Source organism: Chionomys nivalis, chromosome 3, assembly GCF_950005125.1.
Source record: "Chionomys nivalis chromosome 3, mChiNiv1.1, whole genome shotgun sequence".
NCBI classification, from domain to species: domain Eukaryota; kingdom Metazoa; phylum Chordata; class Mammalia; order Rodentia; family Cricetidae; genus Chionomys; species Chionomys nivalis.
Window position 1 is genome coordinate 76857790 of NC_080088.1, and position 16714 is coordinate 76874503.

General features: G+C 45.3%; 1 protein-coding gene across 3 annotated transcripts in view; it reads right to left on the reverse strand.

The window, feature by feature from the left end:
* Nucleotides 1-529: 529 nt before the first annotated feature.
* The window catches only part of Mapk1 (mitogen-activated protein kinase 1), a 76771-nt gene continuing 60586 nt past the window's right edge, over nt 530-16714 (reverse strand). For 2 of the 3 annotated variants that reach the window (XM_057763671.1, XM_057763670.1), the window contains exon 9: nt 9176-12900. The gene's annotated coding sequence lies outside the window, so the exon portion shown is untranslated. Of the gene's footprint in view, nt 1397-9175; nt 12901-16714 lie in introns of those variants that run through there. The other variant, XM_057763672.1, reaches the window with a different exon arrangement.

The following is a 16714-nucleotide window of genomic DNA, read 5'->3' on the forward strand; positions in this document are numbered from 1 at the left end:
AAACTCAGTTCTCGCTGGGCCCAGGCATGCTGGCCGGCCAGATGCACTGCATTTATTTCTACTATATCAATAGCACCAAGGCACATACTACTTTACAACCATACAGCAGCTTGGCCTTTACCATTCCCATTTGCTGAAAGCAAAACCACCAACAAGACAGGATTATTCACTAAAAGACATCTAATTAGCTCGGTAATCGTTAGTGGTGACAGGTGAGGGCTCTTGGCTGTTAAGCTGGAAATGAGGCAGGAGTTTTCATTGTTGATTCTTATGCTTTGTCTCCAGCTGCATCAGCTCTTTGCACTATTGTCTGTGGTGGTTTGTGTGACATCAGAAAGAAAAAAACAACCCAAGGCAAGGACAACAAGATGACTCAGTGGTTGAAAGTGCTTGCTCGCCCTACAAGCATGACGACCCACGTTTCATCCTCGGATTCCATGGTAGATGCATATGTGGTCAGGACAACCTGTAAGAGTTGGTTTTCTCCTTCTCTCCACCCCCCCCAAACCATCAGCAGGATCTTTCCTGTGTAGCCCTGGCTGTCCTGGAACTAACAGAGGTCTGCCTAGCTCGACTTCCGGCATGCTGAGATTAGAGCCTTGTTACTTTTTCCCAGACAGGTTCTCTGTAGGTAGCTCAAGCTGGAGCTTGTGATTCCCAGGCCTTAGCTTTGCGAGTGCTAGGATTACAGGCCAAGAACATCGTGCTTGACCCAAGGTCTATGTAAACTGTATCAATGGAGGGAAGGTGGTAAAACGAAAATTTTGTGACGGGCTCATCATAAAGTCCAGGCTAGCCTAGAACCTGTGTTCCTCCCAGCTCCCCCTCCTTTTTTGCTCTTCAACGTGTCCTTAAGTTTCTTTCTAGGTTGAAAGTTTCCCTTTCTCTTGTTGCCAGGGTCATACAGAGCACCAGGCCCTGTGGCTGGGCTGGGGTTGTAGCTTGGTGGTAGAGAACATGCTGAGCAAATACAAACCTCAGGCGTCTGTTGGGATGCTGGAGGATGTGGCCTCATACAAATTCCCTGGTGTATCAGGTAAGCTACTGGTGAAGCAGAGACTGTGGAACAATCATAATCAGACTATCCCAGAAGCAGAGCTCCCACGGGTGCAGGTTGGGGAGCTCTTGGTCTCCACTCTGGAAGACTTGCCTTTCTGTCCTGCCTTGAGGAGCAGTAGTTTGGTTCTTGAGTCAGACCTGGTGGGGATTCACCACTGGGAACAGGCAAGCGGCCCAGCTCAGCCCTGTGGTGAGAGGGCTCAGGTGACCTCAGAGACTTCTTAGGGCATGTGACCTGGTTCTTGCTGTGTGCTTGCTGCTGAGACTGGGATGGAGATGGGGATGTCCTGGGCTGGGCAGGTCGGTGCTCACTTCTGACATCAAGGACCGGCATGACCTGTACAATCAAGGAAAAACAAAACTCAAAGCAAGCAGGATATAGGAGAGGAGGGAAAGAGGAAGACTTGCAGGCCTTTGAGGTAGGCATGGTGAGACAGAGCAACTTTAGGCTGAGACCGACTTGTTTGACGCTACTCAATCACAGTACAGCTGGGTCTATACAGGCTGTATGGGGGGTAACTAATGCATGCCAGCAATCGGCCGTGGCCTGGCTCTAGCTGCCAAGGTGTTCCAACAGTGGCTCCTGGTGGCCAGGGTGGACTGTTTTCTTCTGAGACATGTTTTTTGCTCTCTAGTGAACATCATTCTATTACCACAACCCATTCTTAAGTGAAAACAGCAGAAGAGCAGCCATACAATGCCAAGTGGACTCTGTGCCAGTTCTACATGGCTTCGAGTCAAGCTCTGGCTGCTCCCTACATGGGCAGAACTGCAGCCTGTGTGTTGGTTGACTGCTTACTGTCTGCAAACCCCAGTGCCTCCAGGGAGCACAAAGGGGAGGTGCAGAAGCATGCTGTTCCTTTCCTGACATCATCTACTTTTCAAAAACAAAAGATTAAAATGCTCTGTGTGGTTTACTCACTCCCGGCTGCAGCAAATACCTCAGGCAGGCCCAGGGTTCCCAGCTTTAAATGCTATGCCTCAGCCTGTTTCCCAGGATTAATCACTCTTATCCTTATATTAACTCCTTTAACCTTTCCTTGGGGTGGGATAGTGCCACCACTAACAGCCTAGTTTCCTTTGTTAAATGTTTTGGTACTGCATTTCCATTACAACTGAACTGAGTTCATCTAAGGCAGCTGCTCTGACATGTAGGGATTTAAAGTTAAAAAGCAAACAAACAATAGCAAAAAAGAATTACTTCATGTGTGTGAGTGCAAGTGGTTCCAAGAATCAATCTCAGGATTAATGGCCATTGCCCCTATCCTTGAAGCCACCTCAAGGGCCCAGAGATTTATTCTTAACGTAGCAGTGGCCAGTGCACCATCTAACAAGGTGGGAGCAGGGTGCTACTCACTCCTGTAGGCTATGACACTGATTTAAACAAGCAGGCAGTTTAGATTACACAGAACCCTTGCTTCTCCGGACCAATCGGGAGAGCCTGCTTTCACAAATCGTTAGTTTTTCATGTCTTTAAGTGTCTCTCCCTTGTGTATGGCTTCTCTGTGCAGGGAGGTCTGGTCTTCTCATCCTTCTAAGGAGGATGACCTCACCAGACAGGTTCTGGACTTGACATTGGCATCTACAAAGCTGAAGCATGGGAACCACTCAATCTAGCGATGAAATAATCCCATGTTTTAAGAAAGTTTGTCATTTTGTGTTGGGTCTCATCTGGGGCTACTCCAGCACATGGGTCTGTTGCCAGCTCAGTCCCCCTTGTCCACCTCTGTCCACAGTGGATAGCTGTCTATAGCTTCACTGTTTCCTTGGTTACTTCATCTTCTGACATTTGCTCTTCTCTGGGTTCTTCATCTTTAAGGACTGGGAGATAGACAGTTAAGGATGGAGGTAAGCCTTCCATGATTCCATCTCAGGAAAGGCACTGGTGAGATAGGCACTCAAAACATGAGAAATTTGTGCTGTGGTCTTGGCATGTACAATAGATGGTCAAAACAAAACAAAATTAAAAACTGGAATATTTTGGGGGTATTGGGCCTTGTGTGCAAGTAATATATACCACTAAGCTACATCTCCAGCCTGTGTCGGTCTAGAACCCTGGGAGCGTTTCCACTTCAGTGACCCCCAATTCTGTGCAGTCAGTTCTAAGAAATCCACCATTTTCTGCTCTAGAAGACCTTTGAGAATCTCACAATCATGGTTGGAAACACTTTAGTATTGAAAAAGGAAAGACATTAAGGGAAGAGATACAGGAATACTCTGAGAGACTAGGTGGTGCAGGATTCAAGGAAACAATGATACGGCTGTTTTTCCCTAAACTAACTTAGGAATGGGCCTGGGCATATGGACAGCTACTATGTGTTCCGGAACTGCCAGTCTGTAGCAAGTCACTACCCAGGGTCAGGACCACCCCCACAGGCTATTTAGGTCAGAAAAAGGAACACAGTCTTTGGGTGTTGCATGTGTTCTCCCTGCCACCCCCCCTGCCCTGCCACCCCCCCCCCCGCCCTGCCACCCCACCCCCCGCCATGCTCTGGATCACCCAAGAGTGCTGCATTCATTAAACACGGGCATCTTTGATTTGGTCCAATCTGAGTTATTTTGCGTCAGCGGAGAGTCCCATTTTAAGATTTCCTATTGGAGCTTTCCCACGGAAACGGTCTGTATTTTCCCTGAGGGACCAGGGCCATGTGCTGGAAAAAGCCCCTCATTCACTCTCCACCAGGCAAGATCGGCTTCAGGCGACTTCCCCTTTTAAAGTGCATGGCCAGTAGAGTTCCCGGGGTGACCCATTTGCTTTTCGGGCTTTCTGCTCAAGTCGTGGTCTGTACCAGAAGCATGACCCTCACTTTCGCTGAGGTGAAGATTGTGTGCAGGGATGCCTGCCATTCAATTTTCACAGCCCCATTTTTGGCTCAGGGTCTGTCCCAGTGGATGCATGGTGACAGACTCGAGTCACACAGGCATGTACTTCTAATGGGTTGCTTGCGATTCCAAGCTGATTCCTAAAACACATTTTGATGGCTTTTTACAAAAATCCTTTAAAATTGGGTTTAACATTTTAAGTAAACAAGGCTCCAAAAGCCCGCGGTTTAGGCCACGCTCCCCTGCTCTCCCTTCTCCTGTTTGCCTCACTCTGCTAAACTACACCAGGATTTTTAAGTTGGTCAGCTGACACAGGTTCTCAAGAGCTTTGTCTGTCCATATGAATGATGTGGCCACAGTATGTCTGTGTAAATGTGTTTTCATGATGTGGATTTATGTTTCTGTGTGCTCATGTGCTTGTTTTAAGATAACTCCAGACTGTGACAGCTCTGGGAAAATCCAAACACGTGGGTAACTGCCATTTTGACCTCAGCACCATCTTTGGGTAAAAGTACCGCATGTGCTATAATTCTCTGGCTCATTAAAATATTCCTTTTAATCTTACATTTACTACCATTGGTAAACTAACCTATTGGATAGAATACACGCCTAAATTTAGCTTGTATGTCCAGCTTAAAATAACAGGAAATGGTACCTAATTCTCAAGTGCCTTTACAGATCTGAGAATATGGCATTTTAACAAAAGAGCTTCTAACACAGACATGCCAGCTTCTGCAGCACCCTTTAGCTCCTCCAAGAAGACAGAAAACCTCCCACATCCTGGCCTTGCCTTTGGGTTTGGTAAACCCACCCACATAGCAAAAAGTGGCCTTTCACCTCTTCAGCTTCCTGGTATGCTTCACCAGGGAATTGATCTTCTCATCCTGCCCAGACAGGTAGACTAAATCTTCCCCACACAGGAAAAATCTTTGGGCCTCTTGTATTCAGCAGCAAGCACTGCTTCTAAGACTGGTGTACTCCAAGGGCTAAGGAAAAGATTTGGGATTGCCTGCATAGCTAAAAAGCTGTCTCATCTTTGCTAATTTAGGTACTGTTAACTTATTACTTCATCCATGACATTTAATGAAGTTCCCTGCTAAAATACAGACAGGTGTGCCTCTTTAACAAGCTTCATAGTCAGGATTAACAGGTTTCAGGTGTATCCTAAAAGCAATAGCCTCTTCCAGTTTTCTTACAGGTTCCAGGAAAAGTCTTGCCATGCCAACCCCAGCCAGTCTCAAATGTATTTTACAGGTCACTCCTGCTGCCTAGGCCAAGAACAACTCATAAAGCACTCTCCAGACACCAACCATCTACACCAGCTACTGGGACTTCACCATTGGTATCTGCTACTGTGTCCCATCCCAAGGCTAGCCCCATTTCACAGGGCCAATAGTCACCTGCCTTCTCATCTCCTTCAAAAAGCAGCTGCCTGAAGACTCCAGGATGACAGTAAACTGGATGCCATTCTACCCACACCTTTCGCTGAGTGTGAGTGCACCAACTCCCAGGTCCCCCTCTCCCACGTTACCCCATGCCTGCAGGAAGTAACCAGACTTGAGCCAACACCCCTATATCCAAGGACTCTGGGATGTTTTGATTGAAAGTGAGACCCAAGCCCCCTCACATCCCTATATCCAAGGAGTTTGGGATGATTGAAAGCATCACCCCAGTCTGTGTCATCTATCGTAGGGGCACCAATGGAGCACAATGCTGTATCTCAAATACTCTCCCCTTGGGAGTTGCCTTTGGCTGGACTCTACCTCCCAGAAAGCCTGCCAAGCGCTGACCCCAAGGAGGGTTAGGACCACTCCCACAGACTAGTTAGGCTGGAAAAAGGAAAACAATCTTTGGGTTTGACATGGTCTGTCTTTCCTTTGCCATGCTCCCGATCACCCAGGAACACTGCATTCATTAAACGTGGGCATCTTTCATTTGGTCTAATTTGTTGTAACTGAAGTTATTTTGTATCGGTGGAGAGGCTTGTCTTAAGATTATACTTAACACCTTTTTTGTTTTGTTTTTTTGAGACAGGGTTTCTCTGTAGCTTTGGTGCCTGTCCTGGAACTTGCTCTTGTAGACCAGGCTGGCCTCGAACTCCCAGAGATCCGCCTGCCTCTGCCTCCCGAGTGCTGGGATTAAAGGCGTGCGCCACCACCACCCGGCACCTTCTTGTTTTTTAAGACAGGATTTATCTGTACTGTAGCCATGGGTGGCCTCAAACTCAAGAGATCCACCTATCTCTGCCTCCCAAGTACTGGGACTAAAAGTGTGCCACTTGTCAGGCAACGGCTTTCTTTACAAAGTCTTGCTATGTAGCCGGTGCTGGCCTTGATTTCTACCATTTCTTTCTCAAGTCTTTGTCCCTTGTACATCACTGAGCCCAAACCCTGGGCAACCTTCCCGTCCTTGGCCTGGTCCAGCCTGGCACCTTTGTCACAAGTCCAGTCAGTCAAGGAGATCACCTCCAAGCTCTTATGTGGACAAGAACAACCCTCAGGCTAGAGGCAGGCTCAGTGACTTGAGTCCTTGCTCTTGTTCATGCTGCAAACTATAGAGTTCACCTCTAGCACTGTAAACATCAAAACCCCCAAAATAAGCATTTCTCTCCATTCTCTCATAAACCCTCAAGTTTGTGAAGAGAAAATTAGGAAATTGTAAATGAAGGGAAAGCAGGAAACAAAGCAGTTTCCCCAGACACCAATGACTAAACATGTCCTGAATTTCAAAGACCACCCAACTGCTTACGTGCCCACAACCAAAGTCAGCAAAGGGCACCTAGTGGGGCCCTGCTGATGTTCTCAGAATGTTAAGAAAGCTGTTTTAGCAGTGACTACTTTTCACATTCTTGTCACAATCGTTGCTTTTAAGTGAATACTTCGTGAATCCCCACAGGAATACCCCCAAATCCACTACAGGAAAGTTTGTTGTTTTTCTTTTGGGAGAAAGGTCTTGCATTTTACAGTCAAGCGTTCTCTCCCTTCTCTGCAGAGACATACAACTCTGGTGATGGTTCTTGAGGCAGTCAGCAGCTGGTTTTGCAGGTTCCCAGCAGGAATTTAGTGTTTTCTGGATTCATTGGAAATTAGTAAATCAGGGGAAAGACACACAGACAAGTTTCTTTCACTGATTTTTATTTTATTTTTATTTTTTTTGAGACAAGGTCTCCTTAACTATCTTCAGCTGGTCTGGAACGCCCTCTTTAAAGACCAGGCTCTGTCTCCAGAGCTGGGATTCAAGGTGTGTGCTATCATGCCTAGTCGCAACTGGACGAGTACTGAAATGGACAGTCTCTTCTCCTCCTCCGTTCTGGCTATGTAGTGTCACTATGTGCATGGGAGACACACCCACACAGACTGTGTAAGTAACTCTACTGACTTTTCTGTCCTCCTGTGGAGAGATAGGGGAATCTGCCTTCTGCCTCCTACCGTACCCTCTCTGTACTAAGTGTCTACACCACACCTTACCTACACCACAGCCCTTTGCCTCTGGCCCTCTCTGCTGGTTTTCTCACTGAGTCACCGCTCCACTGCCCTCTAGAGGATAGCCCTTTAATTTCTACTTCTCACAAAGGATCTTCCTCACCATTAGCTGTGATCTTTACTTCACCAAAACAAATAAATAAAAAAGACATAGTGAGGCATGAACCTGCTATTTCTTCCCCACCTGAAAAATTACTGGTTTTAGCCATTCTTTATGGCTGAGTCAAAGAAGCTGGCATCTACCTACTGTCCTTTTTCACTATTTTCTCTCCCCTGTTGTCTCTTTCCTCTTAGACCTGGAGAAACACAAACCGTATGCTACAGAAAACCCATCACACTACTACTCCTATGGACACTCTCAGGCCGTATCCTGTTCACCTCGGTACTGGACCTCAAGGAGGACTTCTACATTTGTATCTACCTGCTGTGACTCCACCCCCAGTCTTAGTTCAGTTTAAGTATGGCAATGAAGATGCTGGTCTGTCATGGCTGTTAAGGGATGGCAAAGTAGGTCAACCATAACCATCAGGTTTCAGCACTGAACAAAGAAAATAGTCATTTCCATCGTTTTCTCCTGAAGATTTGAACGTGATATGCCAAGCGGCTCAAAACACCCTTCTGAACCATTGAGCTTAGGTGACATCATTTCTTGAGGAGTTTTCAAAACAGAGATTTACTAGCACCATGCAACAACGTGCAACATAAGAAACATTTAGGAAGACTTGGTACTCACTCAGTATTTGCTGTGTGGTACGGTGATAAGTACTTGAAATATATTTTTATACACATGGCATATGATACTGATTCCCTTTCACAGCTAACAGTCTGCTACAGAGACTGAGCACAAAGAGAGCCAGTTACAGCGAAGAACAGAGGGGAAGGCGGTCAACTTGGCGTTTAGTGACTAAAGCCACCACAGCATTTAAAAAAAAACTTGCCCGTATCTCTAACTTGTAAATAAGTCACTGCCAACAACACTAAGAAGCCAATGCTCTAATGGAGGAGGGTCATCTTTCTATCTGTTGCTTTCATTGGTTAATTAATAAACTGTTTGGCCTTTAATAGGACAGAAAATTAGGTAGGCGGAGTAAACAACAGAATGCTGGGAGAAAGAAGCTGAGTCAGGCAGTCGCCATGATTCTCCCACTGGACACAAACGCAGGTTAAGATCTCCCTGGTAAGCCACCAGCTCATGGTGCTACACAGATGATTAGAAATGGGTTAGATCAATATGTAAGAGCTAGCAAATAAGAGGCTGGAACTAATGGGCCAGGCAGTGTTTAAAAGAACACAGTTTCCGTGTAATTATTTTGGGTAAAGCTAGCCGGGTGGCGGGAAGTGGCCCGCTGTTTGTCCTCCTACAATGCTCAAGACTTGTTAACACGGGCGGTGGTGGCGCACGCCTTTAATCCCAGCACTCGGGAGGCAGAGGCAGGCGGATCTCTGTGAGTTCGAGACCAGCCTGGTCTACAAGAGCTAGTTCCAGGGCAGGCTCCAAAACCACAGAGAAACCCTGTCTCGAAAAACCAAAACCAAAAAAAAAAAAAAAAAAAGACTTGTTAACAGTCATGAATTTCTGGCGTGAAAAGAGACTGCACCTGATGTCTGCCTGTACTGGGGCCACTGAAGGCCAGGGGTTGGGGCGGGGGATGGAGGGCCCTTCTCCTTCCCTATAACCAAGGTCTCAAGAGAATACTCAGTCACCCAGAGCATCCTCTGTGATTACTACTAACAGCTACAGTAGAGTCAAAGTCAGCAGGCATGCTATGTGGAACGACTACACCGTACTCAACAGCACCGTTACCTGGTAACACAGTGACACAATTTAATGATTCTAACAATTTTTTTTTGTAATTCTTTTTACAAGTCAGGTGCCATGAACATTCAAATAATCTCTCTTAAAAAGCACGTTTACAACATCAAAAGAATTAAGATGAAATATAAACTTCTCTTACAATTTTTATACACATTAACCAAATCACATAAATCACAGATCAATGTTCAAGTTTAACAATATAATGAAACAACATTTAAATTCTTAATAAAATCTTCCTTCAACATTTATTTTTTTTAAACTTACCATTATCCTAAATAATCTATGCATTTTGGGATACAATACCAAAAATGTACCAACAGTACAAAGCAGATACAAAGCAGTGTAAGAACTTCTGGAGTGTTCTGCAGGGATAAATGGCACAAAAGGGCAACAAGCTTTAGGGGTAAACCTGAAGCAACCCTAGACTGACCCTGCTGTTGTTGATCCACTGTGTCAGGCTGGACGCCGCATGAGAAGTCACACTGACCCCCTCTTTCACGTTTCTCTTCTGGGTCTTAGGTACCATATTTCACACAGTAGCACAACAATTTTAAAGCTCAAATGCTTTAAAAATGCATTAAGCAAAAGAACTGCTCAGATTTTCAAAACCATTATTACATTTACAAAAATATTTCCCTTAAACTTGGGATTGTTCCAAAACACCGATTTACAAATATAAAAGAATTATGATGGACCCAAAGCATATGCATATATGAGTTTGTGTGTTAACATACCATTACCATACTATGCAAGTCACCAAAAATTCAAATGTAACTATTAATATTAACATAAGTATTATAAGCAGATGAAACTCCCCTTAAGTGGTCTGAACACTATGTGGCATGCAGTGTGGATGGTCGACCTTTGTGATCCCTCAGAGACATCTGCTGTTAGTGCACAGCTTTTCAAAGCTAATGGTCACCTCCAACCCACTGCACTGTCCCACTCACAGGAGCAGGAATGAGGTGAGTGAGCACACATGCACACACACCATTCTTTATTGAGAGGCCTCAATGTAGGTCAGTATTGGCTCAACACTGGGCAGAATGCTCATAATCTGTCTTGGATTGTTGGGCAGGTGTCTTCTTCAACTAACTAAAAGGAGCATAATTTTCTCACCAGTGTTCTGCTCAAATTTTCAGACACTGAAAAACCCACCACCTGACAGCTTATCTGTGTATATACATAATGGAGGCGCTCAATGTCACCAGTGTATCTTGGAAATGTGAGAAGAACCAAGTCATGAGTGTGACCATACGTGACAGCCGCTAGCTGTCACAGTTACAGTGGCTACGTGACCTCGTGTGTGTCACATGCCATGCACATAATGAAAGCTATCCTAGTTGTGGTACAGCGAGTGACTGTAGGATGCAGTGAGTGGTTTCAGGCTAATCTCACCCCACAGTACCAGGAATGGGAGCGTAGACAGCTCAGTCTAGAAGGTGAGGTTATGGTTTCCTTTTTTAGAAGATTGCAAATTAAAGTAAAACCTCCCTTAGAAATATAAAGAAATAAGTAGGAAAACTGTCAATGCTTTAAAAAAGAAAAAAGAACAATGAAAACTCACTACTAGTGTATTATTAGAGCTGAGTGGACTTCACGTGTGGAAGTGAAAGGCAGGTACTTAGGGCAAGAATCGAGATCTGGTTTGTGAGGAGGAGTCAGCCATGCTGCAGGCAGGTGAGGTGTGTGTCACTCTGAACCTGGCAGCAGGTGCCATGGGCTCTGAGCAGCCCTTCTCATAGCTCTAGGGTCACACAGGCAGAAAGGCCTTTTCAGAAGGAAGCAGACTCCAGCCTGGTATGTTTGGACCATGTCAGAATCATCTGCTGTCCAGAGAATGAGAGGACCTTTCTTTTACCTGCTTTTTCGAGGCTGGGCCTATGCAGTCCTGGACTCCGCTATGTAGACCAGGCTGGCCTCCAATACAGCCACCTGCCTCTGCCTTCTGAGGGCTGGGACTAAAGGTGTGCACCATCACGCTTGGCAGAGGACCTAAGCCATCTTATATAAACAGCTGTGTGGGGCAGTGCAGGGAGGAGGTGGGTGGAGGAGTGGAATGAGGCCCAGGAACATTTCTGTCTGAAGCACAAATTATAAATTGATTATGACTATCCACTTAAGACACACCGATCCAGAGGAAATCAACACTGAATCGTATCATCGGTGTAAAGATAAAGATGTACATTTATTTCCATGAGTTACAAGTGCATTGCTGTTCATACTAGCAGGCAGTCTATATAGAATCCATTCTCCATTGCTGTCAAAAAACAAGGGAGAAAAACAAACAAGACGGCTGAGAAATGAAAACCTAACACTAGAGTTATCTTTCCTAAGTTATCTTCTGGGTAGCAGTCTCTCTGTGGAAAACAACTCAAAGGTCACAATAGATTTTGCTCAATCATAGGCTGTGACACTTAGACAGTGATCTCTGCACAGAAAGCCTTAACAGTCATGCAAGGGCACAGTAAGTATGGAACAAGGCAAACTTCTCACCAGAGAGCAGTGAGGGGGTCAGGAGGCACTGCACTGGGATAACACCATCAACTCCACAGCACACAGCGCAGGAACAGAATAGAGAGGCAATCAGTAAATAGGAGAGAGCTCGAACAGTTACTGCTAGTCTTTTATGACATTAACTCAGCAGTACCAGAAACACCTCAACTTGGCAATAGAACAGAGCCTCATGATGAGAGCTCATGAAGGCTTTATTACAAGTCATTATACTGCTGAAAAGTGGGCTTGAGATGCTGACATGCTGTAAGAGAAGAACTGTACACTTTCTCATTTAAAGACGCAGTGTTCCTCTTAGCTAAATCCCAAGGCAGTGAATGGTTAGGCAAACAGCCTTCTGTGTGAAACAGCTCAAGATATATATGGAGCCCCTCCCTGAACATCTTGGTCAGCTTGCTCTCTACTTCACCAGAAACTTCTAGAGCTCAGTGCTTATACATCTTGCAGCAAATGACAAGCACAGCTGTTACTTTAAATCTCTGGTTAAGGACAGCACCTAACATATTGGCAAGTGCTATACCTCCATTACAGTACAAGAAAACCTGTAGAATAACATTGCCAGTGCAAGGCTTCCTTTCTAGAACAATGATCAGTTTTTTAGAAGCTGGGCAAATAGTACATACCTTAAATATGGAATACGATACACAGAAAAATGCCTCCAAAGGACTCCCATGACAGAAGCACATGCTTCTGCAGCCTGCAATACCATCCAGGGATGTCCACAAGCTCCTGCTCTGGGTAGACAGTTACTAGTCAACAGATGAAGTGCAAATTTTGAGCTGTCACTGACTTAAAGTGCCTTATGTAATAGCATTCTTTATTGTAAAGCGAGAGCCAGTGACTGGGGCCAGTTTGGAAAGACTCTCGCTCTGGTGAGGCTGCATGGTTCAGCAGGATGGCATGTAAAGGATTCAGGAGAGGGAGGAACCACTGCATCTTTCAAACCAGAAAGCAGTTAGTGACTAAGCAACAGTATGCAGTAAGTGCACTCAGTGTGCACACTGCTACAGGGCACTGGTGCCAGGAAGCATCTCTGGACGAAGGGATTCTGTGAGAGTATAAAAGCCACTACCACCAGAAACTGCCCCTCCAAGCGCTCAAAGGAGTCAGAGTGGGTAAGCTGAGACGGGCTGGAGACAGGACCAGGGGTCAAGAACTGGGAGGAACACCGACATCTGAGCACGTCCAGTCCTCTGAGCCCTTGTCCTGTAAAAAAAAGACAAACTCAGGAGTAAGGATTGAGCCATGTCACAATAACAGTAACAGTTCAAAACAGCAAGGTAAAATGTAATGGGAATAAAGAGCCTTAAAAAGGTCACTGTACTCTCACACATACATGACATCTCTAACATGCGGGTCCTGAAGGCTGGAGCGTGGCCTCATTTCACAGCCATCTTTCTCAGACACTCCTCACCCCTGCCAACCAGACATGGTTTCTCTGTAGCTTTGGTGCCTATCCTGGAACTAGCTCTTTAGACAAGGCTGGCCTCAAACTCAGAGATCCGCCTGCCTCTACCTCCTGAGTGCTGGGATTAAAGGCATGTACCACCACTGGCCGATTTTTCAGACAATTTTTAAGAGTTGAATTAGTACAGTGTGTTGGTCTGAATGAAAATGCCCCTCCACATGGAGGTGGTGTTACCACAACTGTGGCCTTGTTGGAGGAAGTTTGTTACTTGGGGTGGGCTTTGAGGTTTCAGAAGCTCGAGCCAGGCCTAGTGGCTCAGTCTCTTTTCCTGCTGCCTGCCAATGTGGATGTAGAACTCAGCTACCTCTCCAGCACCATGTCTTCCTGTATACTGCCATGCTGATAACCAGCCCCAACTAAATGTTTTCCTTTATAAGCGTTGTCAATCATGGTTATCTCTTCACAGCAATAGAAACGCTAAGATAAGCAGTGACTAAGGGAAGACACATACCCACATTTAATCACACTCACAGCATTGTTGGCTTCCCCAAATACCCTTCATTAACAATGTAGCACCCTCCACTCCAACAGCCAAACACCAGAGTTTAAAGGATCTTTTTAAAATATTGCCCCTCTACTGAAAAGACCTTCCTATCTTAGAAAGTTCCCTTTCTGCTAGATGAACAGGCAGGACAGTCACCTATGCTTGCAATGGGACGATGGGGTTGCTAGTGCCCAAGTTTTGTGTTACTGAGAACAAACTAAGCCCTGATAGGGAGAGCAGTACGCTGGGATGCTGAAAGGTAAGAAGCTGTAGCTGGTCTCCATGCTAGAAGGTGAAATGAAGCACTCAGGTCAACGGCTTGTCATTTATCTTCTGGTCAACAAAACATCCACCTGTCTGTGCTCAGCAAGACACCTCTCCCTCCCCTCCAGCAGCCTGCATACGGCTGGTCATCTGCAATATCACCATAGAAAAACACAAGTCATATCTCTTTTTACTTTTCTGAAGTATGTTTTTACTTGGGAGAGACCATACACCAATCTACTCTCACCATAATGCAGTCCAGTGAGTGAGTCAGGGCCCCCAAAGCCCTGAGTATTAGAGTTCCTGGAGGGTTTGTTCAAGTTCACACTACTGGGGGCACACATGGCCGACACTCAGGCTGCCAGAGTACTCACTGCACAGAACAGGTCAGCCTCGTTAGTACCCATCATTTTGTACTATCTCTGAGAAGAGAAAGCGCTGACATGTAAGTCCTATGTTGTATCTAATTCTGATAAGGAAATCTAGTTGGGCTAGTATAGTGACCAAGTGCTTCTAATATTAGGAAGATATTCTCTTTGGAATTTTACTGATTTGATATACTAGCACAAAGATCTGGCGGTGTTGCTTTGATAGGCTGCAAGCAACTTCAGGGATATGGCTTTCACCTGCCACTCAAGAGACAGGGTGGAGGTCAGATGTGTGGTGGCACGTGCCTTTAATCCCAGCACTCAGGAGGCAGGGGCAGGTGTTTTTCTGAGTTTGATGCCAGCCTGATCTACAAAGTGATTTCAAGGTTAGCCAGGGACACACAGAGAAATCCTGCCCCACCCCCCCAAGTCAGGGTGGGAAGGATGAGTGCCATAGGTCAACTAGGCTGACAGGTTAATGAGGCCCTAAAATGCTTCTATCTTCTGGGAAACAAAGGGAGTGGAGGGTAATGCTCTTAGTAATCCACCTGCCCAAGGAAACTCATAAAGAGGCAGAGGAGGAAGAAAGGCCTACTTCTACATCTACCAAAACGGGGACTGAGGCGATGGCTCTGGATGAGTAAGAGGTACTGACCACACCATTTTAGATTATCACTGGAAATACCCATAAGCAAAATGCAACTACCCCCACACCTTTCAGAACTGCGCAGGCCACAGATGGACACCTGCAAAGCTAGCCCCAGGCAGCAGGTGTTTGAGGGTACATCTTCCAGTTGTATGCCCCTCCCTCTAATGTCCCTTTATCTTTCAGCACTCCCTATCCTCAGCTTGGAGCTTGTCTGAGCTCAAAAACATTTCTTCATAGCGTTGTCAAGTTCTCAGATCTATGACTAAGACTGAGGAGTATGATCCCATGCAAAATGAACCTGAGAGGACCTGTCTGTCAGCATACACTTCAGTGCTACCTTCTGGATTTTTACTTATTTTATTTAAAAAATTATCATTTATTTTATGTGTATGGGTGTTTTATGTGTGTGTACAGTGACCACGGAGCCTGCAAGAGGGAGGAGGGTCCCCTGGAACTGGAGTTACAGGTGGCCGTGACCACCATGTAGACGCCATTCCTCTGCCCCTTATTTTAATGTTAAAGGAATAAACTGTAACTCAGCTAGACGGCCATTTCTCCTTGAAACGCATGAAATAAATGAGATGGGTTAATAGGCAGACGGCGGAAGAGACAGACCGGTAAGAGGAGAAAATGAGTGCAGTCAAACGTCCATGGCACCTGGTGGTGGGATATGAGAATTTACTTAAATTTTTTAAAAATTCTTCAGAATAGTTGAAAATTGTCACTGAAAGCACTGGGAAAATACCAAGCTTTAAGCATATATGGTTCTCCAGCACTAAACTGCTGTAATAGTATTACTGGCTTCTTGTCAACACCACCTTAGTACCATCTTTGCCGTTCGTCTGCAGTGGCCACGGACAGGACTGTTTGCCGAAGGCTATCACCAGCTCCTTTCATGCGGCTTCTTTAAGTCTTTTCCCTTGTTAGTACTTTAGCCCCATCTATAATGCTTTACCTCACTGTTTTACATTCTAACGTAAATTTTATTTTCTCTTCTTTTACCATATTCTCCCTTAAGCACCTAAGTTCATGAAGTTCAGTCCAGGAACATACAGATCCTTCTGAGAGATCAGTCTAGACTTTGCCTCAAGAAAGCTTTTCTCAGTTTTAGCCCATACTCCATGTGTGAACCAATAACAGTGGTATCTGGCACAGTGACATTTATGGATCAGGTCTATCAGGAGATTCTCTAGCATAAGTACTTGGGCTATTTCTTTTGGATCTGTTTCATCTGGGGAGACAATTGGAAAACTCAAACATTGTGGATTACTTCTTCTGCAGCTGTACTTTATTCAAGAGGGAATCTGCCCAAGAACATAGAAAGAACAAGAACTGCAAGATGAACAGAGCTGCCAACAAGGCCCATTCATCCCCTTGAGTACAGACAAGAGGGACAAGTAATCCCTAGTAAAACTTGGTACTGTGGTGATGGTGTGATGGAGAGGATGGGGAGGAACATGACTCCTAAAAAGTAAATTAACTTTCAAATAATCTTTAGTTCTAATTTAAAGGATTATGGAAAAGAATACAAAATGATGGACTACCTTGAGTTATAAGACAGAAGATAGAGGGACAGCTAGAGACCAGACTGCTACCATAAACACACAAAGCTTAACAAGAGACCCCTCCTCTCTTTGAAAGCAGTGGAACCATTCATGCTTTCTAGCCAGCACAAGAAGTACTGTGCACTGCACGTTCCAATCCCCAACTGAATCCTTCAAAACATAAAGCCACAGCATCACAGCATGAAATCCATTTCCTTCCGTTTTTTTTCTCTGTGAAACATT